Consider the following 15,997-nt stretch of genomic DNA (forward strand, 5'->3'; position numbering starts at 1 on the left):
AATGACCTAAACAAATGGAATGACACTCTGTGTTCATTTACTCTAAGACTAAATATCATGAAGATGTCAATCCAACCTAAACTGATTTATAGACTCAATGTAATACCAATAAAAATTCCAACAGCCTACTTGACAGAAATAGAAAAGGCAATTACCAAATTCATTTGGAAGGGAAAATGCACTCAAGTAACCAAAAGCATTCTAAAAAAGAAGAGCAACATGGGAGGAATTTCAATGCCAGGCCTTGAAACATATTACAAAGCTACAGTGGCCAAAACAGCATGGCACTGGCATAAAGAGAGACTCATGGATCAGTATTATAGAATTTAGAGTCCAGAAATAAACCCCCACCTCCATGGTCAACTAGTTTTTCAGACACCCACCAAGTCCATGTTAATGGGGAAAAAGTCCCTTCAATAAATGGTGCTGGGAGACCTGGATATCTACAACCAAAAGAATGGAATGGAACCCCTATCTTACATCCCATACAAGAATCAACTGAAAATGGATCAGAGACCTAGATATAAAAGCACCATAAAACTGCTTGAAGAAAATGTAGGGAAACATCTTAAAGACCTTGTGCTACATGGTGGTTTCTTGGACCTTACATCCAAAGCACACAAAACAAAAGAAAAAATGGATAAATGGGACCTCCTCAAAATTAAACACATGTACACCTCACAGGACTTTGTCAAAAGGGTGAAAAGGCAGCTGCCTCAGCAGAAGGAAATACTTGGAAATCACATGTCCAATAAGGGATTAAGATCCCTGATATGTAAAGAGATGTTACAACTCAAAAATAAAAAAAGACTCAATTAAATGCAAAAGACATGAATAGATATTTGTCCAAAGAAGAAATACAAATGGTGAGAAAACATGTGAAAAAATGTTCAATATGAGTAATGATTAGGGAAATGCAAATCATACTTAAGAGATATCTTTTCACACCTATCAGAATGGCCACAATTAAAAAGTCAGAGAACTACAAATGTTGGAGAGGATGTGGAGAGATAGGAACTCTTACTCACAATTGGTGGGAATGCAGAATGGTACAGCCCCTGTGGAGGACTGTTGGGCAGTTCCTAAAGAAGTTGAATATAGGGAAGCAGACTTGGCCCAGTGGTTAGGGCATCCATCTACCACATGGGAGTTCTGTGGTTCAAACCCCGGGCCTCCTCGACCCATGTGGAGCTGGCCCATGTGCAGTGCTGATGCACACAAGAAGTGCCCTGCCACACAGGGGTATCCCCCATATAGGGGAGCCCCATGTGCAAGGAGTGCACCCCAGAAGAAGAGCTGCCCAGTGCAAAAGAAAGTGCAGCCTGCCTAAGAATGGTGCTGAACACATGGAGACCTGACACAACAAGATGATGCAACAAAAAGAAACACAGATTCCCATGCTGCTGACAACAACAGACGTGGACAAAGAAGAATATGCAGCAAATAGGCACAGAGAGCAGACAACTGGGGCAGGGCGGGGATGAGGGGAGAGAAATAAATAAATAAAAATGCCAGTGACCCAGCACTATTACTATTGGGTCTACACCCAGAATTGAAAGCAGTGATACAAATACACATCTGCACACTCATGTTCATAGCAGTGCTAGTCACAATGTCAAAAGCTGGAAAGAACCCAGGTGTCCATCAACTGACAAATGGATAAACAAACAGTGGTATAGTCCCACAATGGAATATTATGCAGTATTTAAGAAGAAATGGGCAAGCGGATTTGGCCAGACAGATAGGGCATCTGCCTACCACATAGAAGGTCCAAGGTTCAAACCCAGGGCCTCCTGATCCATGTGATGAACTGACCCATACACAGTGCTGATTTTCCCAAGGAGTGCTGCAGCACGCAGGGGTGTCCCCTGCATAAGGGAGCCCCACGTGCAAGGACTGCACCCCATGAGGAGAGCCACCCAGCACAAAAGAAAGTGCAGCCTGCCCAGGAGTGGTGCCACACACATGGAGAGCTGACAGAACAAGATGATGCAACAAAATGAGGCACAGATTCTGGGTGTCGCTGACAAGAGTACCAGTGGAAACAAGAAGAACACACAGCAAATGGACACAGAGTGCAGACAACTGGGGGTGGGGTGCAGAAGGGAAGAATAATAAATAAAAAATAAATCTTAAAAAAAATAGAAAAGAAGTCCTAAAACATTTGACAACATCAGTGAACCTGGAGGACATTATGTTGAGTGAAGCAAACCAGGCACAAAAGGATAAATACAATAAATAGAGGATCGCTATGAACTAAATATATTGTATAACATATTGTATGATCCCGTTTACATAAAATGTAAATGTAAATCAATTTACAGAGGGGAAATAAAAGTATCTGTGCAAGAATAGCCAAAAAGGGGAGCTGTGAACAGTAGGAAGCACAGATGGAGAAGTGATGGATTTACTTTTTAAATTATTATTCAAATTAAGAAAATGCTCTAGTAATGATGGAGGTGATGAATGCACAACTATGTGATGCTGCCAAACACCACTGATTGTGCGGTGAACAGTATGCTTTGTTGATACATATAGATAAAAGTGATTTGTTAAAAAAAATGATAAACAGCACTTAAAAATGGGAAACTATGTAAATAACACTTTCACCAGAGAAGAAACATTCAATTCTTTTCATCACTAGGGAAATACAAATTAAAATCTGCTATGACATCATATAGACCTAGTAAAATGGCTAATATCAAGAAAGATAATACCAACTGTTAAAGAAGATGTGGAAAACCTGGAGCCCTCACACCTTTCTAGTTAGAATGCCAAAAGGTGCTACCACTTTGGGAAACATTTTGTCAGTTTCTTAAAAATATAAACTGGGAAACGGACTTGGCCCAGTGGTTAGGGCGTCTGTCTACCACATGGGAGGTCCGCAGTTCAAACCCCAGGCCTCCTTGACCCGTGTGGAGCTGGCCCATGTGCAGTGCTGATGCACACAAGAAGTGCCCTGCCACGCAGGGGTGTCTCCCGCATAGGGGAGCCCCACGCGCAAGGAGTGCGCCCCACAAGGAGAGCTGCCCAGGGTGAAAGAAAGTGCAGCCTGCCCAGGAATGGCGCCGCCCACACTTCCCCTCCCACTGACGACAACAGAAGCGGACAAAGAAACAAGATGCAGCAAATAGACACAGAGAACAGACAACCGGGGGACGGGGGATTAAATAAATAAATACATCTTTAAAAAAATATATATATATAAACTTACATCATTGTTGCTAATTCCACTCCGAGATATCTATCCAAGACAAACTGCTGTACCATGATTCCCACAGCAAGTTCATGGCCATCAAAACTGGGAAAAAAATACAAATGCCTATCAACTGGGGCTTGGATAAGAGAAGGTGGTACATCGTAAATAGCTCTGCAGCTCTAACGAGGTAATTTCATTCAACTAACTTTCACAGAATAAGCAAGTTCTCTGTGTCTGGAAAAATGCCAAAGACTGAAGCAGGCCCCGGGCCCCCGGCCGCCCACAGGCCCCGTGAAGGCAGCCCCCAACCCCACAGCGGGAGCTTTGGCGGCCGCGCGGGCCAGGCGCATCCTCAGCGCAGCGCGGGGACCGCCGCTTGCCCGCTTTTCCGCGCTGCCGGCGGCCCCCGCAGCCCCGCGCCCCGCGCTCTGGCCCGCCCCGCCGCCCCCGGGTGGGGTCCGCACACGTACCGAGCTCCGAGCCAGGAGCAGGCCGGCGTCTGAGAAGGGACCATGCGCTCCACCTGAGGGTTCCGGGCCAGCGCTTGCTGCGGCGCGCGGAGTGAGCACCAGGACACCGCCGGGACTGGAACCCCTGAGGGTCCGAAAGGTGCAGCCACTGCGCCGCGTGCTGGGCGGGGCCTCAGGGGGCGGGGCTGAGCGGTGGGGAAAGCGGCTGCGCGGCCAGCAGCGGGGCTGAGCGCCGGCCACGCCCTTGCCAGGAGCCCCACGCCGGCCGCGGCCCAAGGCGGGCCCGCGCACGTAGGGCTCCTGCGCGCTCCCGTCCCACTAGACTTCGGGGCCCCTACCTGTGTCCTCCAGGAGGAGGGTCTCCCCACCCCCAAGATCCGGCCAGCGCCTGGCAGCCACGTGGATCCCCCTGGCCAGGAATGGGGACCCTCCTGGGAGGAGCTGCCAGCCACCCCCCCACCCCCCACCCCCTACCCCATGTTGTGAGATAAATATTCTTCTACATCACAGAAGACTGAAGCTCAGGGTGCAGCGCAATAAAGGGCAGCAGGAGGTGCGCTGGGTGGGGGGGGGAGCGGGGAGTCTCATTGTAAACAGATGGTTACTGGCCCCTTTTTAACTAACAGGTCATGATTCTAGGACCCAAGATTATAAAAATAGTTAAAATGAACAGAATTATTGTAGTTTCCCAAGATACGCAGGATTTTAGAGTGGAAAATCTTCAAGGGAAATTAAGACCTATGAAATGCTATGGTTATAAGTGAATCAACACTTGGAATATTTTAGAGCAATACTTGGGACAAACTATCAGTAATTCATCTTTTAGGACTTTTGTACTCACTCCAAACAGATTACTCCTGTAATGTCAAAAAACTATCATATAAATGGAAACTTTAAAAAAATTTTTTATTTGTCTTTTTTTATGCTACCCTGAGCACAAATGTTACATTAAAAATATAAGGTTCCCACCCCCCTACCCCCCACTATACTATGCAAATAAAGACAGACAGAATGAGGATTAATGCCTGGCAGGGGTTGAGGGGAGTGGGGAAGGTGGAGTAACTCCTTTTGGGTCTATGAGTTTTCCTTCAGAATGGATAAAAATGTTCTGAAATTAGATAAATTTTATGCACAACATAGTAAATGTACTAAATGCCACAGAATGTACTGTTAAAATCGTTAATTTTATGTTATGTCACTTTCACCTAACAAAAAATATACAGATAATGTGAGGTGGAGGAAAAAGAAACTCTCATAATTATAATGCTCTTATAGTGCTTGAAAGGAACACTTTCTTTCTACTATATCTCTCACCTGCACAGTTCTGAGTTGTCACCTGCTGATGGAAGAGTTCCATGCCATCCAAAAGGACAAGGTGTGTCTACATTGCAAAGGAGCCACAAAAATCCTGACTGGTTCCTGTTCAAGAAATAGGTTTCTCTAGTTCTAAAAATGACTAAAAGCTAGGGTATTAAGTTAAACAAGTATTATCAACACAGACATACTCAAGATGAATTAGGAGGAAAAAGGAATTTTGCAATTGAGCAAGTCTCTTGCTAGATTTCATTACCAGTATCAATTAAAGCATTTTTTCTTTTCTGCTCTAGTACAGAACCTGGTCAGAGGGTTTTTCTCCTAGCTCACTTAAGCTTCCCCTCTTCTATTGCAGGGTTCTCTCTGACCACATGAACCTTCCCTGCCATTATTTATGTCCCATTTCTCCCCTCCTCCCTCCAGTTCCTCCTCCCCCTCCTCCCCCTCCTCCTCCTGCCTCTTCTCTCTCTTCTCTCAGGCTTTTCTAAACCACAAGAGGCCATGGCCTCATTTCCATTGTCATAGAACCCTCAAATCCCAAAGAACTGCAGAATCACTCATCAAAGTTGGCAAGTTTTTTCTTTTACTTGTGTAGAAGACATGATCTTTTTTGGTTACTGTTAGCATGGAGTATCTTTTTCAAAGATTTCAGTTTTTATCCCTGGATCTAAGGTGAGTCTCTTGTAGGCAGCACATGGATGGCTCATGTTTTTCCATCCATTCTGTCAGCCTGTATCTTTTGAAGATTTATTTTATTTATTCCTATCCCCTTCCCCCTCCATTGTCTGCTCTCTGTGTCCATGTGCTGTGTGTTCTTCTGTGTCTGCTTGCATTATCTGGCAGCACTGGGAAATTCTTTTTTTTTCTTTTTTCCATCATCTTGCTGTGTCAGCTCTCCATGTGCAGTGCCACTCCTGGGTGAGCTGCACTTTTTTTTCACATGGGGCAGCTCTCCTTGTGGGGCGCACTCCTTACACATAAGGCACCGCTATGCAGGGGCACCCCTGCGTGGCAGAGCACTCCTTGAGTGCAGCAACACTGCACATGGGCCAGCTTACCACACAGGTCAGGAGGCCCTGGGGATTGAACCCTGGGCCCTCCATGTGGTAGATGGATTCTCTAGCAGGCGAGCCATGTCTGCTTCCCAGCCTATATCTTTTGATTGGGGAGTTTAATCTATTCACATTCAATGTTATTACTGTAAATGCATTATTTACTTCTATCATTTTATTCTTTGGTTTTCATATGTCATGTCTTATTTCTGTCTGTATTTTCACTCTCTTGATTATCCTTTCTGCTATTCTTTCTTCTATAATCTCTTCCAAACTCTGTCTCCTGTCTTTTTCTGTCAGGTGGTAAGGTCTCCTTTAATATTTCCTACAAAATGGAATCATTTTTATGAATTCTCTTAATTTCTGTTTTCCTTGTATTTTAAATGCACCTTTCATATTTGAAGGCCAATTTTGGTGGATAAAGATTTCTCAGCTGGCAGTTTTTCTCTTTTAGTATCCTAATTACATCATGCCATTGTCTTCTCTTCTTCAAGTTCTGATGAGAAATCCACAAAAAAAATCTTTCTGGGCATCCATTGTATGTGATAGTTTGCTTCTCCATTGCTGCTGTCAGAATTTTCTCTTTATCTTTGACATTTGGCAATTGGAGTAGTCCTGTTAGACCTACTATGAATCTGAATAGACCTATTGGAGTAGGTCTATTCACATTTATTCTGATTGGAGTACACTGTGCTTCCTGGACATGCAAGGTCATTACTTTCATAAGGGTTGGGAAATTTCCAGCTCTTATTACCTCAGATACTCTTTCTGCCCCTTTCCCTTCTCTTCCCCTTCTGGAACTGACATGACATGCATGTGGTTGTGTTTTCTGTTATCACTCAACTCCCGGAGCCCTTGCTCAATTTTTCACACTCTTTTCTCTTTCTGTTCTTTTCTTTCTTCCATTTCTGCTGTTCTGTCTTCTGCATCACTTACTGTTTCTTCTGTCATTTCAAACTGCTGTTGTATGCCTCTAATGTTTTGTTGTTGTTGTTGTTTTGTTTGTTTCCTCTTAAAGGGGTACTGACAATTGAACCCAGGACCTTGTGCATTGTAAGCAGATGCCCAACCACTGAGCTACATCTGCTCTGCAGTGAAAGTTCATTTTTTCATTTGTTGTTTTTAGAAGGTGCCAGGGATCAAACCTGGGACCTTGTACATGAAAAGTAGATCCTCAACCACGTGAGCTACAACTGCTGCCCTCTAATTTGTTTTTTATCCCACTTTTGTGTCTTTCATTACCCTGAGTTCTGTTACTTTTCTATTCAGGCTTCCAAATTCTTCTTTGTGCTCACTGGTCTTTTTTATATCTTTTATCTTTTTATCCACATCATCTTTCAATTCATTAATTTGATTTTGGAAGTTTGTGTGCATCTCCTTGGTTAGTTGTCTGAAATCCTGTGTCTCTTCTGGGGACTTTGATAGATTCCTTTTCTTGGGTCATTTCTTCTCTTTTCTCAGAATGACTTGTAACTTTTTCCTGATGTCTAGGCATCTGATTTGAATGGTGAGTTTACTCAGACGCTCACTTTCCTTTCATAGGGATTTAGCGGCAGGAGGCTGTGTGTTACTGGTGTCCTTGATTCTTGGTTCAACTTGTTCTGGGTCTTAGGATAGTCCCTGTTAGTTGCTCAGATCTAGGCCCTGAGCAGAGTAATGTGTTGCAGACCTGCTTCCTAGACCCTTGGGGAGGGAGACTGTAAAGACCAGAAAATGCCTCTCTTGCTTATTTGTGTTCCTTATATGCTTTTCCTTGGTCCAGCCATGGCACTCTTTGTCAGCCTTCTCAATTCAAAGCCTGGTCAGAGTGTGTTTACATCCACCAGACCAGATCACAGTGATAGAGGATCCTGCCTGGAGGCTAAGAGCCCCCTAATTCAAACAGTCAGTCCTGGTCAATAGAGAGGGCAATTAGTCCCCTGCTGGCTCCCAGGAAAACAATAGCAGGGCCCCACCCAGGCTGCAGGAGCTCAAGGGCACAGCAGACCAAAGCTGTGGGTCAAAAGCAGCCAGCCTTAGGCTTTGTTGCTCTCTCCTCACTTCTGGGAGTTGGGTCCCCCTTTGAAGCCAGTGGCCCTGAGGCCTGAGAATTCACTATATGGTGGGGGTGGATACTGGCAACTGCAGCATGTACTCATAGTTTTGCCACCATGGTTCTTTTCTTTTCCATTGCCCCTCTATCTGCTGGGTGGTGTCCAGGCTTCCCCTGGGGTCCTGACCCCTAGAAGTTTCTTTCCAGGCCATTTCTGCCTGTCCTCTAGCTATTTTTCTGGAAGAGAAGAGTCCTCTGTCTTGCTAATCTGCCATCTTCCCAGAAGAATCATTGTAAAGTAATAGAAGCCATTTGAGTTCACAAGATTTCAATAAAGATAATAATAATGAATATGTATTCAGACTATTTGTACCCCATCTTTCCATAATGGTTTTTTAGTATATGCACAAACACATATTTATAGAAATAATTATAAAATTCTCTTGAAACTAAAGCACTAAAGAAGTTAAAGCCATAAAGAAGGCAAAAGTAAACATTCTCACAAAGAGAGTTAATACAAATTGCATCAAATTTGACTGAATTAGTGTTCAGGGCAAAGTGAGAATTGTGGACATTTGAAATACTGATTTCCAAAGTGATTTTTCACTTAATGATTTTTTTTTATTGCTTTCTGGGTCCCATTGGAAAGGTGAGTTGTCAGAGGGTATCTTTGGTGTTGGGGATTGCATAATGTCCCCCACAAAAGGTATGTTCAGGTTCCAACCCCTGGTCTGTGGGTGGGAACACTTTTGTAAATAGGACCTTTGAATATATGGGCCTTAAATCCAGTGTCGCTGAAGTCCTTATAAGCAAAGCAAATGGATGTGGAAAGGAAACTCTGGAAGCAGCCTGAAGCTGGAAGTCAACAGAACCCAGAAGAGAAAGGAGAAGATGCAGCCATATGCATCAGCACATGACAGAAAAGCCAAGGAGCACCAACATGGCTGGTGAGTTCTAAGTACTGACTCTGGGAGGAAGCAAGCCTTCTGGCCTCTGAAACCTTGAGTCTGTAAATCCCTGTTGGTAAGCCAACCCATTATATGGAATCCATTACAGCAGTGAGGAAATTAATGCAGGAGTCATGGAGGAAACTGAGAGTACACAGTTCTGACCCTCAGCCCCTTCCATCAGGGCAGCCATGCTTTTACCATTTTTGTTAAATATTTCTCAGGCTAAAAAGCAATTACATATTTGTTTTTCACAGAGAAGGAAACATACCATTCTTAAGAAAAAGTTTTCCTGATGCAAGAATGCTGAAAGTGATAGCTTTTACAGGGATAATTAAATAACATATAACTGTTATTAGAGACAATTAATAAAAAAGAACAATAATAAAAAAGATAAATTTTTTTTTAGCAAATAAGAACCCTTTCTTGGTAAATAAAAAACAAAACTATAATTTAAAGACATTGTGGCAGGAGGTTAAACTGTGGTCCAGGTATATAATATTTTAGTGGTCAGTGGAAAATGAAGAAGCCAATATATATGACTTACATCAAGGATTCTGAACCTTTCAATTATTGAATTCATTACAGTCTCCCAACAGAAAGGTTCGATCTTTATTGTACATGAAAATCTTGTAGGAAACATATTTAAAATACTATTTTCTATACCTTATACTCAGATATTTTTATCTGTGATTTGGTGTGGAGAACCAGAAATCTGCATTTTATTTAAAATATACTAGTTTTCTTGACTAGATACATGAACATAATGAAAAATATCTATCTAGAATAATCTCATGATCACTACTGTCCCATCAGCCTAGTTTACTCTGCCACTCTTTCAAATTATTATTATTATGAATTTCTTAACTCTATCCAGAAAGTTTGTCCTAAGGTAAGAATTCATTTTAAACACAACCCTTTTTTCCTACTATTATATGTATTGGATGTTTTGAATTGTACCACATTGATTGCATTCCTTTTCCTATATGGATATATTGTCATTTCCTTTTCCTGTGTTTTCCATGGGGTTAAAATGCAACATCCTTAATATATAAAATCATGTTTCATTTGGCACCAACTTAACTTTCATGACATGTACATATACTTTACCTATACCTCTACAAACAGAGAGGGAGACTTCATAACAATAAAAGGATCAACCTAAAGGAAAGATATGACATCTGTAAATATATGCTCATTTAACACCTAAGATTCCATTTAATACCTAAAGTAAAAAAAAAAATTTGACTCCTATCTGAGGGATATCCCTGTCAAGGGGGGGGGGAGGGGGAAGCTTGTTGTCGATTGATCTGCCAAACTCAGATCCTTACACTATGCTCCAAAATTCAGAGCACTTATCCTGACTGTTTTAATCATATGTTTACAAAGTTTGGGTCACCAAGAGCATGTTCTCCCCCTGAATGTAAAGCATATACTAGTTTATATCCAATGATTGTTTTGGAGTGTATGAACAAATGAATGACTGAATGAATGGATGGCTCACCAGGCAGAGGTGAAGAAATAGGAGAGTAGAGCATATTGTCAGAACTTTAAGTTTTCCCAAATGCTTTTGGTAACATTTCCCAAACTGAATGCCTTCAGATGTTAGTAGCTATTCAGTGAAAAACAGGAGTTCAGTACTTAAACTTTATCTTCTCTGTTCCTTATTTGGATATCCTCAATGCCCATTACTGTGTTTATTTTTTTAAATATACTTTTAAATTAAAAAAAAAATACTTAGACTACATAAATGTTACAAAAAATATAGAGGGAATTCTGATATGTCCCACTCCAAACCCTTTCCACATTTTTCCACATTAACAACATCCTCCATTAGTGTGGTATATTTATTACAATTGATGAGCACATTTTGGAACATTGCTGCTAAAGTATATTACAGTTTACATTATAGTTTACACTCTCTGCCCATCACTGTGTTTAAGTTCATTTCCCCATGTTCACCAACTTATTAGACCAGAATTTTATTAATATCTGAAAGAAGTGTTCCTTGGAACACTGTTTAGAATATGCTGACCTTTAGTGTAAGATAATTCTGTTGGGGGATTCACAGATGAATTGTAGAGGTGGATAATGTCTAGTTTGGAGATTTCTGTTCTAAAATGCTGGATTTGAATTTTATTATGCAAACTATATAAATAATTGAATGGTTTTAGATAAGAAATATTTTGAATTTTATACCTGTCCTAGCTGCAGTGTAGAAGATAAATTTGAAGGAGGCTGGACCAGAAGCAGAGAAAATATTTGGAGGCTTGTGACAATAATCCAGGCTATCAGTGATGAAATAATGGACTAAGTCTACAGTGAGAAATGGGGAGGTGGTGTGGAATTGAGAAGATATATTTAGGAAATAGTATTGACACATCTTCAGACTAATATTATTTCAGAATGATAGAGTGGGAAATATAAAGGAAATCATCTGGTTTCTGGCTTAGAGAATTGGGCAGAAGGTGGTGACATTCATACTGAAAAAGAAAATGGTTTAGACCTGTGGAGTAACAGCCTTAGTTTGAGAGATTTATGAAAGACAAGTGAGAAATTCACATGTGGGACTCAGGAGAGAGAGCTGGGCTAGATATGAAAAGTTAAGAGTCCTTGGCCTCCTCCTTGAAACAATAGGTTTGGATGTGGTCATTGAATAGACTATGGTGAATGAGAAGGAAAGTGAGAAGATTGAACCTTGTGGACCATCAATATGTAAATGGGGAGTGGGGCAAGATGGTGGCTGAGTGAGTGCACCTGACAATCTCTCCTGCAAAGAAGCAGCTGGGCAGCATTGGAAATTCTTTGGGACCAGGCTGTTTCAGGATTTTGCAGGGCAGGAGATGTCTGGACATTGATTTGGTGGGAAGGTAACAGAGAAAATTCATATATAAGATAAAATTGAGGCTCTATTACATGGAGGTGGGGGCTGCGTGCAGGATGCTCCCTCTTGGGGTGGGTGGAGCTGTGGCACTGGTGCTGCAGTGGCAGTTCCTGGAGGCTCTGTGGTATTGGGAAATTCATAAGCCCTAAGTGGGCTATTGGGAACTAACAGGGCAGGAGGCCTTCGAAGACCGATTTGGGGAGACAGACAGGAGTTTTATTGTGAGGCAGGGATTTTTGATTGTGGACACAAATAATAGCACTTCTGGCTAGAGCCCTGCCCCCAAGGCCAGTCTGCAGTGGCCTTAAATTGCTCACAATAAAGAGACGTCACCAGGAGGCTGTTTCAGGGACTGGCAGGGTGGGAGACATCTGGAAGCTGATTAGGGGAATATTTTGTGAAGTGTGGGAATTTCAGTTTTGGACTCTGATATCAGTGTTTCTGGCTGGAGCCCCGCCCCCTGGGCCTGGCTACTGATCTGCAGCATCATTAAATTGGCTGTAGTGTAGAGGCGCCCCCAGGTGGCCATTTCAAGGGCTTACAGAGTGGGAGGTGTCCTGAAGTTGAATTGGTGATACAGCCACAGAAGAGACCCAAGTGAGAGGGTGAATTGCGGGGTTCTGACACATAGGTTAGAGTTTGTGGATGTGACCTCCCCCATAGGGCTGGCTGGTCCTATCCCAGCTGCAGGGATCCCTGAAGGCTGTTTTGCACTGTGATGCTCCCAGGCTCCCTGTTAACCAGATTTGAGGTTGCCAGGTCTGAGTCCCCTAAACCCTGGTGTCCCAGACCCCAGAGACTCACACCTCTTGAGTCTGCAATATCACAGACTTTCCATCCCTGAATCCATCACGCCCTGAGGTCCATCAGAGGTCCTTGAAAGTCCTAGCCCTCAATGTTTGCATTTTTTCTTTTTTGTTTTTTGTTTTGTTTTGTTTTATTTTTATTTTTTTTATTTTTATTGTCCTGATTGCTAACGTTGCATTTTCTCCTAGTATTTTCTCCCATCGTATCCCCCAAAGTCTTTTTTTTTTTTTTAGTTATTTAGGGGGGTTTTTTGTTGTTGCTGTTGTGGTTGTTCTATATCTTTTTTTCTTTCCTTACTTGTTCCCCTCCCTTTACCCACCCCCTTTTTCTTTCTTTCTTCTCTTTTTTTTCTCTCTTGTCCCTCATTTTCTTCTTATTTCATTTTATCTTAAGTGTAAAATAGGTGCTGCAGGAAACACCTCACATTTGCTGGGTTTCCCATCCTCTGTTGCCTCATTTCTGTGTGAATTTATTTTGGTTAACTACACTATCCCCTTTCCCCCACATCTTGATATCCTCCATCATCTACTGTGTCTCCTATATTCCACCTCCCTTTCTTTCATCCCCAAATTGTCTATCTCTTAATTTCTAGTACCTTTGTTTTGTTTTCTGTCTTTTATCCACTCTTGAAACTATTGCCTTTCTTTTCTCTTTCCATCTCTCATGAAAACACTAGCTTTTTGATTCATACCATACTCCTCCCATATTCAGTCGACTACCTCATTATAGGTACTCTACCTACTGCTATAACTCTACAAAACTTACATGAATCTAATATCCATCCTCCCAGATCTCATATTGTTGCTCTGTTAACATTTATTACCAATACTACTTTACACATTTTCCTTTCTTACACAATTGCCTTTCCCTGGCCCTAATAGTTTCCTTCAAAGTGAACTCAGCCAGCAATAAGAAATTAGAATAAGAAGAACAAAGTGACAAAGAGAAGATATAACATTTATGCAAAAACAAGAGCTAATTAATCCCCAAGACTAGACAAAGAAGCTAAGGAAGTGATTAAACCCATGAAGATAAAATGATGACCAGACAGCAATAAAAATCTACAAACCAAACCAGTAATCAGGAAAACATGGCTGAATCCAATGAACAAACTAAAAACCAGGAAGGGGAGCAGAACTTCACACAAGTAATTAAAGATCTCAGAACATATATCACAGACAAATTTAATGAAGAGGTTAACAATATGAAGACAACACTTGAGGGGAAATTGCAGACATATGCAAAAAGATAACAGATATGATGTGAATGAACACCACAGTTCAAGAAATCAAAAATACACTTGCAGCAAATAACAGCAGATTAGAAGAGGCAGAGCAGAGAATTAGTGATGTGGAAGACAGTACATCAGAAATCAAACAGATAGTAGAATTGATCGATAAAAAGATAGAAAAAATCCAGCTAGGATTTAGGGACCTGAGTGACAATGCAAAATGCACAAACATACATATTATAGGCATCCCAGAAGGAGAAGAGAATGGAAAGGGGTCAGAAGGAGTGTTGCAGGAAATAATGGCTGAAAACTTCCCAAATCTACTGGAAGAGATGGATGTACATACCCAAGAAGCACAGCGCACCCCAAACATCATAAACCCCAACAGGCCCACCCCAAGACATATACTTGTCAAATTATCCAACGCCCAAAACAAAGAGAAAATTCTAAAAGCAGCAAGAGAAAAGAAAACCATCACATACAAGGGAAGCTCCATAAGATTAAGTGCTGATTTCTTATCTGAAACCATGGAGGCAAGAAGGCAGTGGTATGATATAGTCAAGGTACTAAAATGTTGTGGGCGATTAAGGCAGCATGCATAGAATCTACCTTTCAGCAATGCTGGTAACATGGCCGCCAGAGCTGATACAACAATAGCTTAGGTCACCCTCCCCCCTTCTTTACAGAACCAGTTCCCGCCAAAAGTTCTTACCTCAAATCTGCCTCCCACCCTAGCAACAGCAGCGGCCAATCCCAGACTGCCACCTATCCTTATCCACCACCCCTCCTCCCAAGAGTATATATGCTCAGTCCCCTCAATAAAGTTTTGCAGCTTGATCAGAATACTGTCTTGCTGTCATTCCTTGTGTCTCTCTTGTCCCATACCATTCTTTCCCTCCTAGGATCTGGAGCTCCCGTTGATCGTCCTGCTGGCCAGGACAAACTGGCACCCAACGTGGGGCCCAAAACCTCTGAGGGATAGAATGCCACACTAAAGAAGAGAGCACTCTCACTCACCGCACCCGGGATCGCCATGAGGGAACTCGCTCGTGAGACAGATCCGTCACCCGAGATCACCATGAGGGACTCGCTCGTGAGACAGATCCATTGAGAAATCACCCAGTGTTGGCGTAAAGAAGAAAGAAAGAAAAAAAAAGAAAAAAGAAAAAAGGTAGGCTCCCCCCTCCCCCACCATGGGACAAGGAACTTCCCAACATAGTTTATATATGAAACAATTGAAAGAGGCACTCAAGGCATAAAGAACTAGAGTTAAGAAAAAGGATCTCACACACTTTTTTGAATTTTTGTTAAAAACCTGCCCTTGGTTCCCTCTAGAAGGTACCATAGATAATAAGTGTTGGAAAAGGGTCGGAGACTGCCTACAAGACTATTACAAAACTTTTGGGCCAGGAAAAGTCCCAGTTACTGCCTTTTCTTACTGGAGTCTTATTTCTGAAACCCTAAAAGTCCATTTTTCCAATCCAGACATTCAAGAACTTTGAAAAAAGGGAGAGGAAGCTTTGAAGGAGCACTCTTGTCCTGCTTCAGCATGCAGCTCAGTAATAATTAATATGCCTGAAAGCCCCCTTAACAAAAACCCCAATGAAAGTAGACCAAATACCCCAACCAGTCAAGCTAGTCTATCACCTGATCAAGCCGAAATCGAACCAGAGGCTAAAACCCACCCTCTTTTTGAAAACCCAGAGACAAAACCAAAAGCTAAAATTCCTTCCATGTTCAAGACCAATTCCCTTCCCCCATTTTGGCCACCCCCCTATAATCCTAATTTTCCCAATCCATATCCTCCTTTTTATCCAGCCACGTCTCTGCCTCAATTCCACGCTTTAGAAAGGATAACAAAAAATCTCCGGCTACACACCGATAACTTTAAAGAAACCTTTAATCAAGAGTGGCAGCTGGCCGCCGATTTACTCGCCGAACTTCAGTTGGCAACTCAAACAATTGCTGCCTTAGCACTCCCAGAAAATGTCCACTCACCCCGCCCCCATTGTGCTCACCATACCTATGCTTTCCCAGTCATGCGCAGTCAGAGCAAAGACC

At 42.3% G+C, this 15,997-nt stretch overlaps 1 long non-coding RNA gene across 1 annotated transcript in view; it reads right to left on the reverse strand.

The window, feature by feature from the left end:
* Window positions 1–3,787, reverse strand: part of LOC131276723 (uncharacterized) — a 39,479-nt gene extending 35,692 nt beyond the window's left edge. The window contains exons 1-2 of the long non-coding RNA XR_009184122.2: window positions 3,670–3,787; window positions 3,215–3,301 (exon numbers count right to left, since the gene is read on the reverse strand). This is a non-coding gene — a long non-coding RNA (uncharacterized lncRNA). The remainder of the gene's footprint in view (window positions 1–3,214; window positions 3,302–3,669) is intronic.
* Window positions 3,788–15,997: the final 12,210 nt, after the last annotated feature.

The sequence above is a fragment of the Dasypus novemcinctus genome, chromosome 30, assembly GCF_030445035.2.
Source record: "Dasypus novemcinctus isolate mDasNov1 chromosome 30, mDasNov1.1.hap2, whole genome shotgun sequence".
Taxonomy (NCBI): domain Eukaryota; kingdom Metazoa; phylum Chordata; class Mammalia; order Cingulata; family Dasypodidae; genus Dasypus; species Dasypus novemcinctus.